The 8,540-nt window shown below is 39.1% G+C and overlaps 1 long non-coding RNA gene across 1 annotated transcript in view; it reads left to right on the top strand.

The window, feature by feature from the left end:
- The first annotated feature begins 271 nt into the window (after positions 1-271).
- Positions 272-8,540, top strand: part of LOC116691508 (uncharacterized) — an 18,387-nt gene continuing 10,118 nt past the window's right edge. Inside the window, exons 1-2 of the long non-coding RNA XR_004332495.1 lie at positions 272-283; positions 4,208-4,214. This is a non-coding gene — a long non-coding RNA (uncharacterized LOC116691508). The remainder of the gene's footprint in view (positions 284-4,207; positions 4,215-8,540) is intronic.

Here is an 8,540-nt window from a genome sequence, read left to right as displayed (position 1 = left end):
GCCTGGCACGATTTATAAAACACTGAATTACAAGCATTTTCTGAACTATAACTTTTAATAAAAGGTGGTAACCCCCCCTCACATCTTGTGGGGGACAATGTTTATTTGAAGACACAGATCTGTTGAGCTGCGGGTGTTTCGTCTTTTGTGAAACACGATTTTAGAGCAATAGATTGAGAAAACGGGGAAACAAAGAGGAAAGGGAGCAACTCACCTTTCTCTTGGATTGACCCATATTCTCATTGGCTCCAGGGTTACGCAGAGTTCAGTGACCGTTTACACAGTGTTAAGTGAACCTTGAAATCATCCAAGGTCTGTAATTTTTGCAGGCCTTACCCCCTCTCAGGTCTTGTGGGACATATGGCTGTAACTCCACCAGGCAATGCAAACATAGCCAAGGTCCAACTCCTACTGTTAAAATATTTTCCAACGGATCAGAAAATTTTGATCTAATGCAAGAGATATCTATACTAGTTTTCTCAACAATATGAGAGTTAAAAAGATTGTCAAATCAGTAGGTTTTTCATTTTTGTGTTGATCTAAGGGAGCTCCCAAATGTCGAGTCATGTAAAAACAAAATTCAAAGTTGAATGTGAAAGTAAAAAACAATTTGTGACAATGTAAAACATTTAGTTATCAGCAATTTGGTGGTGTAAGCAATGATTTATATGGTTCCTCCAATAAGTTTAAACAATTTCCATCACTTATTTTAAATATCAGACTTCCATATCTGCCATATGATAGTACAGAATTCTGTAGCTCTGTAAAAGGCACTTGCCTGGCATGTGGTGATTGGTGTACAAAATTGGAAGTGCAATTGTCTACATATCTCAAATTGTTATGACGTGAGAAAGATTGTGCTGATATCCGTTCTAAGGCTTATGTTTCTGTGGATGCAGCTTTATGTGCATCCACAGGGAGCCTTATGGTCTCCAGGGGGCTCTCAATGTAAGAACAACCCCTGACCAGCTGTTCACATGATCTATAGCAAAAATGGAAGGCATCCCCCCTGCAATTTTCACCTCATGTGTCACACACAGGAGAACGGTGCAGGGAAATCCCCCATTCAGCTCAAATTGTTTTTTTGGATTTATCCTGCTTCCTTATGGGAGTTTAATATTACCAACACATTAACATCCCCTGCCCACTGCGATGAATATAGTTTTGCTGCGAGGTGCCGCAGGAGAATAGATATTGCCCTGGCAATACCCAATCCCATTTACTGAAAAAAATACCCGTTGGTGTAATGAAACACATGTTTAACTACATGTTAAAAGTACACTTTGGAAAAATATAGGCTTTCAAAAGCCAGCAACCACTGTAAACATTATTCAGGAATAATTCATTCATAGCATTTACTGCAAGTGTTTTCACCCTCTAGTGGCCAAATGGTGTACAGCTACAATACTCTATACTCCCAAGGTTATCACAAATAAACACATAATAGCAAAAATGCAGTAAAATATGCACACACAAACTTAATATGTGAGCGATGATTGACTGGCCCTTATTTTGGCTCAAATATCAATATCGCATGATCAAGACTAGATTTAAATGCCAAGGTGTAAATGTTTTAACAGATACGTTTACAACAAGGCCATCTATCATGCATCATCACTAATCTGAAAATTGTACATGCATATATGCATACACTGTGCACGCTTGCATGACATCTTAGCCGGTGCCTGTCATTCATCTTGTCAGTCTTTTTTAACTAAAGCAGCTCTAATTAACCTACAATCACAGAATATTTTCTCATTTGAAAAGAAAATTACATTTTCAGGCATTGTGGAATGCAGCCTTGGCTCTACGTGTGTGTGTGTATGTGAGAGTGTGTGTGTGTGTGTGTGTGTGTGTGTGTGTGTGTGTGTGTGTGTGTTTGTGTGTGTGTGTGTATCCTACACTGTATAACTAAGTACAGAAAGAGAGGCTGTCAGTCTTCAAACATTTGGCACAGGCCTTAGATATGTTACCATCCTAATTAGGTTGATTGAAATGCACCCTTGGATTATCACGTAAAGATTTCCATTCATTAGACAGAGGTTGTTTGTTGTAAAATGAAAAACATGAAATGGGTTTCTTCCATCCTAGTTTCCATTCAGTCTCTCTACAGCACTGGGGGTAGAGAGACTGCGGACTTCTTTCACTAGTTAAGCCTTTTTCATGAAGAGGCAATGCAACTGTAGGGAAAGATCCATTAAAAAGGATACAATATAATGTAGCCCTACATTTATTAAATAAAAGTTGCCGTAACTTTTCCCGGGAGCTGCTAAAATTGACCCTGAAAAGTGAATACCACTTATAGTCTAGTTTTGACTTATTTTCTCACAGCAACAATTATAATACTATACATTTACATCATGTGGAAGTTTGTAATTTGTTATTTCCATCATTTTTATCCATCTACAGTGTAGAAATTATCGTTGATGAATCATGGGTGTACACGTGTGAGGAATATACAAACCCGGTGCCCAAAGACAACAGTAGATCGCCATGAAAGGTAACCAAATCTTAATGTTTCTGTATCATTTACGTAAATGGTAGCAAGGTTTGCTCTTTATTAGGTAAAACAAGAAGACAAGTTGCAAATGCTCAAACCTGCTGGTCAACAATGAAATAGAGCATAAAAACCTATTATTGTGCTAGATTTTACTTTAACAAGCATGTTTGCTGGCCTGTCAAATATGCGGAATCAAAATTTGGTGTAAAAATAGTGAAAGTGTTTATGTCGGCTTCCAACCAACCCCGAGGCCTGTGTTGTCCTTGCTCACAGTGTTGATGCCAGGTCAGTCTTTATTATACTTGCAACATGTGCTGCTGGCTCAAAAGAAAAAAGAAAACATCTTCCCTCAGGATATGGTGCTTCTTTATTTTACCCATTTAAAAAAAACTTTGAAATTAAACTGAGCTCAGGAACTCCAATCATTTTGGCATCAATCCGTAAATGTGATCACACCTCATTAACTATTGATTTTTAGTGAGTTTATGTTCAACTAAACAATTCTGAGGCACTGACATAATCGCTGGTGTATCCAAATTGAAGAGATATTCCAAACAACCTTGTTTCAAATAGTCAAGCACAAAGCCTTGACTATTAGTGAATGACTGAATCAAACAGTGCAAGCGCTTACCTCAGACATCCTTCCCTGATTTGTAATCATCTTAGTGTAATGATGTTTTTAATAATGACTAATGAACTATAACAGCTCTGCAAGTCACTGATTGAGTGGACATCTTTTATAGTGGAGGGTAAAGGGTGGGTACCTAAACAATGCAAGAGTGATTGACGAGATGTTTGGAATACCATTTGAGCCTAGTTGGTTTTCATCATCTCTCGGTTTCTTTGTTTTATACTCTTCTTTTTCTTCCCCTCTCTGGGTCACTGAATAACTTTCCATTGGAGTTCTCCGATTCCCCTTCCGGTCACACAAAAGCATGTTTTTCTCTATCACTCTGATGCCACCCACCAGGTCATCCAGTGATATACTCTCACTCAAACATGGGTGGATCTACCACTTTTCTCCAATCATCCCTCTCTCACAAGGCCACTTCCCACAGTACCTGCCAGTCACAGAGGTGCCTTTGCAATGACAATGCCCGCCTTTGTCTGATAGAAGTTTGTGGGCATTCATTAAATCTTACACAGGTGAGCACGCCCTGTGGCTGCCCATAGAAATAGATTTCCAACTCGGTACTGACTGAATTTGAAACAATGTTAGACTGACGGATTTTGTACCATGAGAAAGAGTCATAGCAGAAAATTTGCGTGCCCACCCGAGTGTCAGGTTTCCGTCACTACCAATTGGAGCTGGAGCCGATAAATACAGAGCGATCGGAGTGGAGGACAGTTTAAGTTAAGCAGCAAAGATAGCCAGTAGTTTTGTGCATCGTAATGGAAAGCTGTAGCAGTAAAATTTAACACCTGTTTACCGGCCTGTCCTTGACGTCAAATGTGACATACCAGTAAAAAAGACGAAGGCATATTTGTCTAATGGATATGGTAAAAGAAGACTAGTGCTTATTTTTAGCGGGTTTACCAGTGTTTCTTTTTATTTGCTTTTATTTTTCAGATAATAAACCCATAGCAAAAGAATTAGCAAAATAGCATTTGAAGTCTTATACAATTTTACTGAAGCCAGGTCTCACTTTCCAAGTGGAATCCGCGCTTGGACAAAAACATAAGAAAAAAGGATTTTAAAAAGTACAGACACGGGGTAGCATATTGTAAAACTAGTCTGTTTGTGGGTAAACATGATTTGTTCAAAAATCCTAATTGTATCTTGATAAAACAGAGGCAATGCAATAAAAAGGTTGGAAGTTAAATCACGGCATTTAGAGTAAAGCACAGTGGAAAAACAGACGTGAAGTTTCTGTTGATGCCATCTGATAAATCAATAATAGGCGGCTGCAGCTTTTAAGATCTTGGTTAAAAGGGACAAGGGTGTCTAGCTGATGTACAAATCCCCCACTGTTCCATAGCCACCAATCATCTCTTAAAACATCTCAAATTATTATCTATGGTTTTGCACTAACTTGACATCTTACACATCTTGGAGAGAAATCTCCATGCCTGATAAATCAAACCCCTGAGCATCAACAGGAACAAGGAGACCTTGAGAAGGCACCTGTTAAGACAAAGGATTCCTTTTGATAACAGTCGAGTGGCTTTAGTCGTCACAACAGCTGTCTTTGTCCAAACCTATTCACATGGCTCTGTTCTTTTTCCAAATAGCAAAAAAAAATGTAATGGGCAAATTCAGACACTTGCTAAAAACAACTGGTGAGAAAATGAACGTCATTTGGTAAGTGAAGTGTGACTCAAGTATATACATCATAGAGAAACCCATTCATGTCTCAGTAAATCAGTCGAACTGATGTCCGTATCAAATCCCACAATCCAGGATGGAAGAAAAGTCACTTTGTAGTGACAACTGGGCTCTTGAAAAAGACTGACATAATACAGGATGCTTCAGGAAAAAGGGAAATAATGGTAAATCAATGATCTCACTGCTCTATTTTCTCATTACGTCAAATCATGGGCATAATAAGTAAAATTGGTACATAAATACAGCCTTTTACCCCTTGGCTCATGTATATCCTGGAACAAAATGGATTATGCTTGTCCACATTGAATATTGATCACATAATAGAATATCTGCCAAAGTATATCACATTGTTCCTGTGAGTATGAACAATAAAACTATGTGTGTATATACTGTATATGCATATATGTAACATGCAGTAATTATTTGGAGATTAAGTCTTGCAACATGTAAACTTCCTCTAGGTACTTAAATGACGACAGGTTGTGCTGTGCAGATTCAGCGAATAACCAGCTTCTTTCTTTGTGAAAACTCATTTGTTGGAGTCATAACATGGCAACTGTACACTTTTAAGATCAGTATTGCATAACAGTATATAGTATGGGTATGTAAGACAAAATGAGCGTCACCAGAAATTAGTACATCAGTTCTTTGTTGACCTCTATTTGCCGTTAGCTTGGTCTACATTCTGTACAGTCATATGCTCATGACAAACCTATATCAGACTCCAAATTGGACTGGATGAGCGCTAACGTGCCGCTGCTGCCACGTAATCAGGGCAGCTGCTACCAAGGGAGTCTGTTTCCAATGAAAGGGATTAGTGAAAACCAGTTGTCAGTGGATAAATGAGAGCCATGGGAGCAAAAGGGTCTCCATTTTTTGTGAAGAACTGTGCTCTAAGTCCACATATGGGCTTACTATTTGTTTGTTTTTTGTAATCAAACTTGACATTCCGTCTTACTTTTAGGCCTAATGCTGGAACAAATGTCAAAAAAGTCCCAATTTCACAACAATTACAGTGTGCTTCAAAAGTGAAGACATCTAATCCTCCTAAACAGTATGCAGGTGTTTTAAAAACCTAAAAAAAAAAAAAAGAAACAGATCAGAACCATGTCAATGACAATACCTGTGCTGTAGTGCACACTGTTAAAATGCAACATCGCATGCTCACAGAATCTCGGAAGCAACAAAACAGTTGGTCCATTAGCATTGCTCACACAGGTGAAAACTCATCTATTTGAAAATCTGACTGCAACCAATGAGATGGCATGGAATCAATAATTCATTTGGGAAAGACAAAAAACGTCTCTTTGATCAAGAGGTCAAACATTACTACCTCGGTCAAGAAGTTTGTCAATTAGATACTTAACTTTGCCCATAGATTCTACTTTGTAGTGGGGCATTCTAGCATCACTGATGTGCCACAGACCTAAACACTGGACAGATTTCTTCTCAGTGTCTTTTTCACCCTCCCCCTTTTCCCACCCATGTTAAAAGGTTTCATTTTTCTCCACTTCTCACATTGCTGAATCTGCAGGCTTCCTTTATGTGCAATCTGCAGCGAAAGGCTTGTCATGCCAAGAGACTAATGGTCTGCCATTTTCAAATAATAGGCTTTTAGTTGTCTCAGCTACATGGACAGAGTGACAACTACTTGGGGACTGCCCACACAAAATGCTCTGCCTTTCTCACAAGGAAAGGCTTGTGAGAGAGCAAATTGTTTGGGAACTGCTTTGGTTCCCTGGGTCTTGTCTGGTTTTACTCTGGGTTTATGTTTGCATTATGTCACCTCAAGTTAATACAAAATGTCATTAGACTTATGTCAACACAAACATTACTGTAAATCCAACAATTTAGACCTGACACACACGGATTAAATGTTGAAGTATTTCTATCAATTATTGTTTAAGGCTTCTTGATTGAGACACTCCTGGATAGTGCATACGAGTGGCTGAAAAAAGCAATCTCTTAATGCTGAGATTGACAACATTTGTATATTCAACAAAACCTGACAACTCCATTGATGTTAAAAAGGCTGAAGAGTAACATTAATGCAAGACAATACCAAAGGTGCCTTCATGGTTCACCAGACTGGTGATTCAGAACCCCCAAAGCTTGTGAAACTGTGGATTTTGGTTGGACTTGCCACAACAATTTAGTTGACGTATTTTGTATGTTAGAGTGACTGATGTTCAGATGAATTGATAGGATGGTAACCATTACAGATATAGGTAGCCACAGTGGCCAAAACAAACAACACAGACATGAAGGAAATCAAAATCTTGATTTGATTTTTCTAAACTAATTAGTGAGACATGGATGGATAGATAACCATGACATGGCAGCCATGATAGATAGAGAAAAAAGATGGATAGAGAGAGCAGAAAATAAAGAGACTAAGGGATGGATGGCGGCTATATCTAGATAGACAGTCATGGCACGGCGGCCATGATAGATATGTAGGCAAAGCAACCAAACAAAAATACAAAACATCAAGATAATCCACATTACAATTATCCTTCACACTAAATGGAACGAGAAATGAAAGACAGATCAATAGATGGGGGACAGATGAAAGGATGAAGGCTTGATAGAGAGTCATGGTGCAACAGCTATGATGATAGATGACTATATGATGACAGCTATGAGGATTACGCTGACTCTTGGAAGAGATGAGGGACAGATGGAGTTGAGGGATAGATACGAAGATGAGGGATGGATAGAAACAGTCATGGCATGGCGGCCATTGTAGATAATCGAAGAGATAGATATGTATGCACGTCAGCCAGGAAAAATAAATCAGACTCAAAGACAATTAAAATTTCTCTTAGTTTTTTTAGACCTTCCTAGGGTGGTGGTAGCTCAGTCTGTAAGGACGTTGTGTGGGAACAGTAGAAGGGCCGGGTCTGGTAGCTTGAGGTGCCAGGACACCTCACAGGCACTGTCTAAGTGCCCTTGAACACCAAAAGCCTAACTGCCTGGAGCCCTGTATATGTGGCAGTACCATTACCCCGACATCTCTCTACAACTAATGCATGTCTATAGCTTGTATGTGCATGTGGGCATTTAAGGCCTATGTCTGTATAATAAATAGTGTAAAGATTTAATTTCCCTAAAAGGATTAAGTAAATTAAAACATTAATGGACAGATGTGTATCTACCCTAACAGATGAAAGATGTTCATGACACAGCGGCCATGATCCATAGAGAGATAAATAGAGATATGTGGCATAGATTACAATTTGGTAGAGATAATGAGACGAGGGACAGATAGAGTTGAGGGAAAAACCAAAAGATGAGGTGTAGATAGAAACAAGGATACGTATGTAGAGATGGTCATGGCACGGCGGCCATCATAGATAATCAAGTAGATAGGTAGGCACGGCGGCCAGCCAAAACACATCACTATTTTAAAGACAATTAAAATGGCACTTACTTTTTGTAGATCTTCCTGGGGCGACGGTACCTCACTCGGTAGAGATGTTGTGTGAATCTGAGAGTTGCCAGTTCAAGTCCAGCGCGGACCACCTTACTGACTGTGGTCTGGTAGCTTGAGGTTGAACACCAAAAGCTTAACTGCTTGGAGACCTGAATATGTGGCAGTCCCATTACACAGATATCTCTCTACAACTAATGCATTGTCTATAGGTTCTGTGTGTGTGTGTGTGTTTGTGTATAATGACCACTAGTGTAAACATTTAATTTCCTTAAAAGAGG

Source organism: Etheostoma spectabile, chromosome 6 (assembly GCF_008692095.1).
Source record: "Etheostoma spectabile isolate EspeVRDwgs_2016 chromosome 6, UIUC_Espe_1.0, whole genome shotgun sequence".
In the NCBI taxonomy this organism is placed as follows: domain Eukaryota; kingdom Metazoa; phylum Chordata; class Actinopteri; order Perciformes; family Percidae; genus Etheostoma; species Etheostoma spectabile.
Note: the sequence above shows the minus strand (reverse complement) of the source record. Positions and strands in the feature narration are given on the sequence as shown.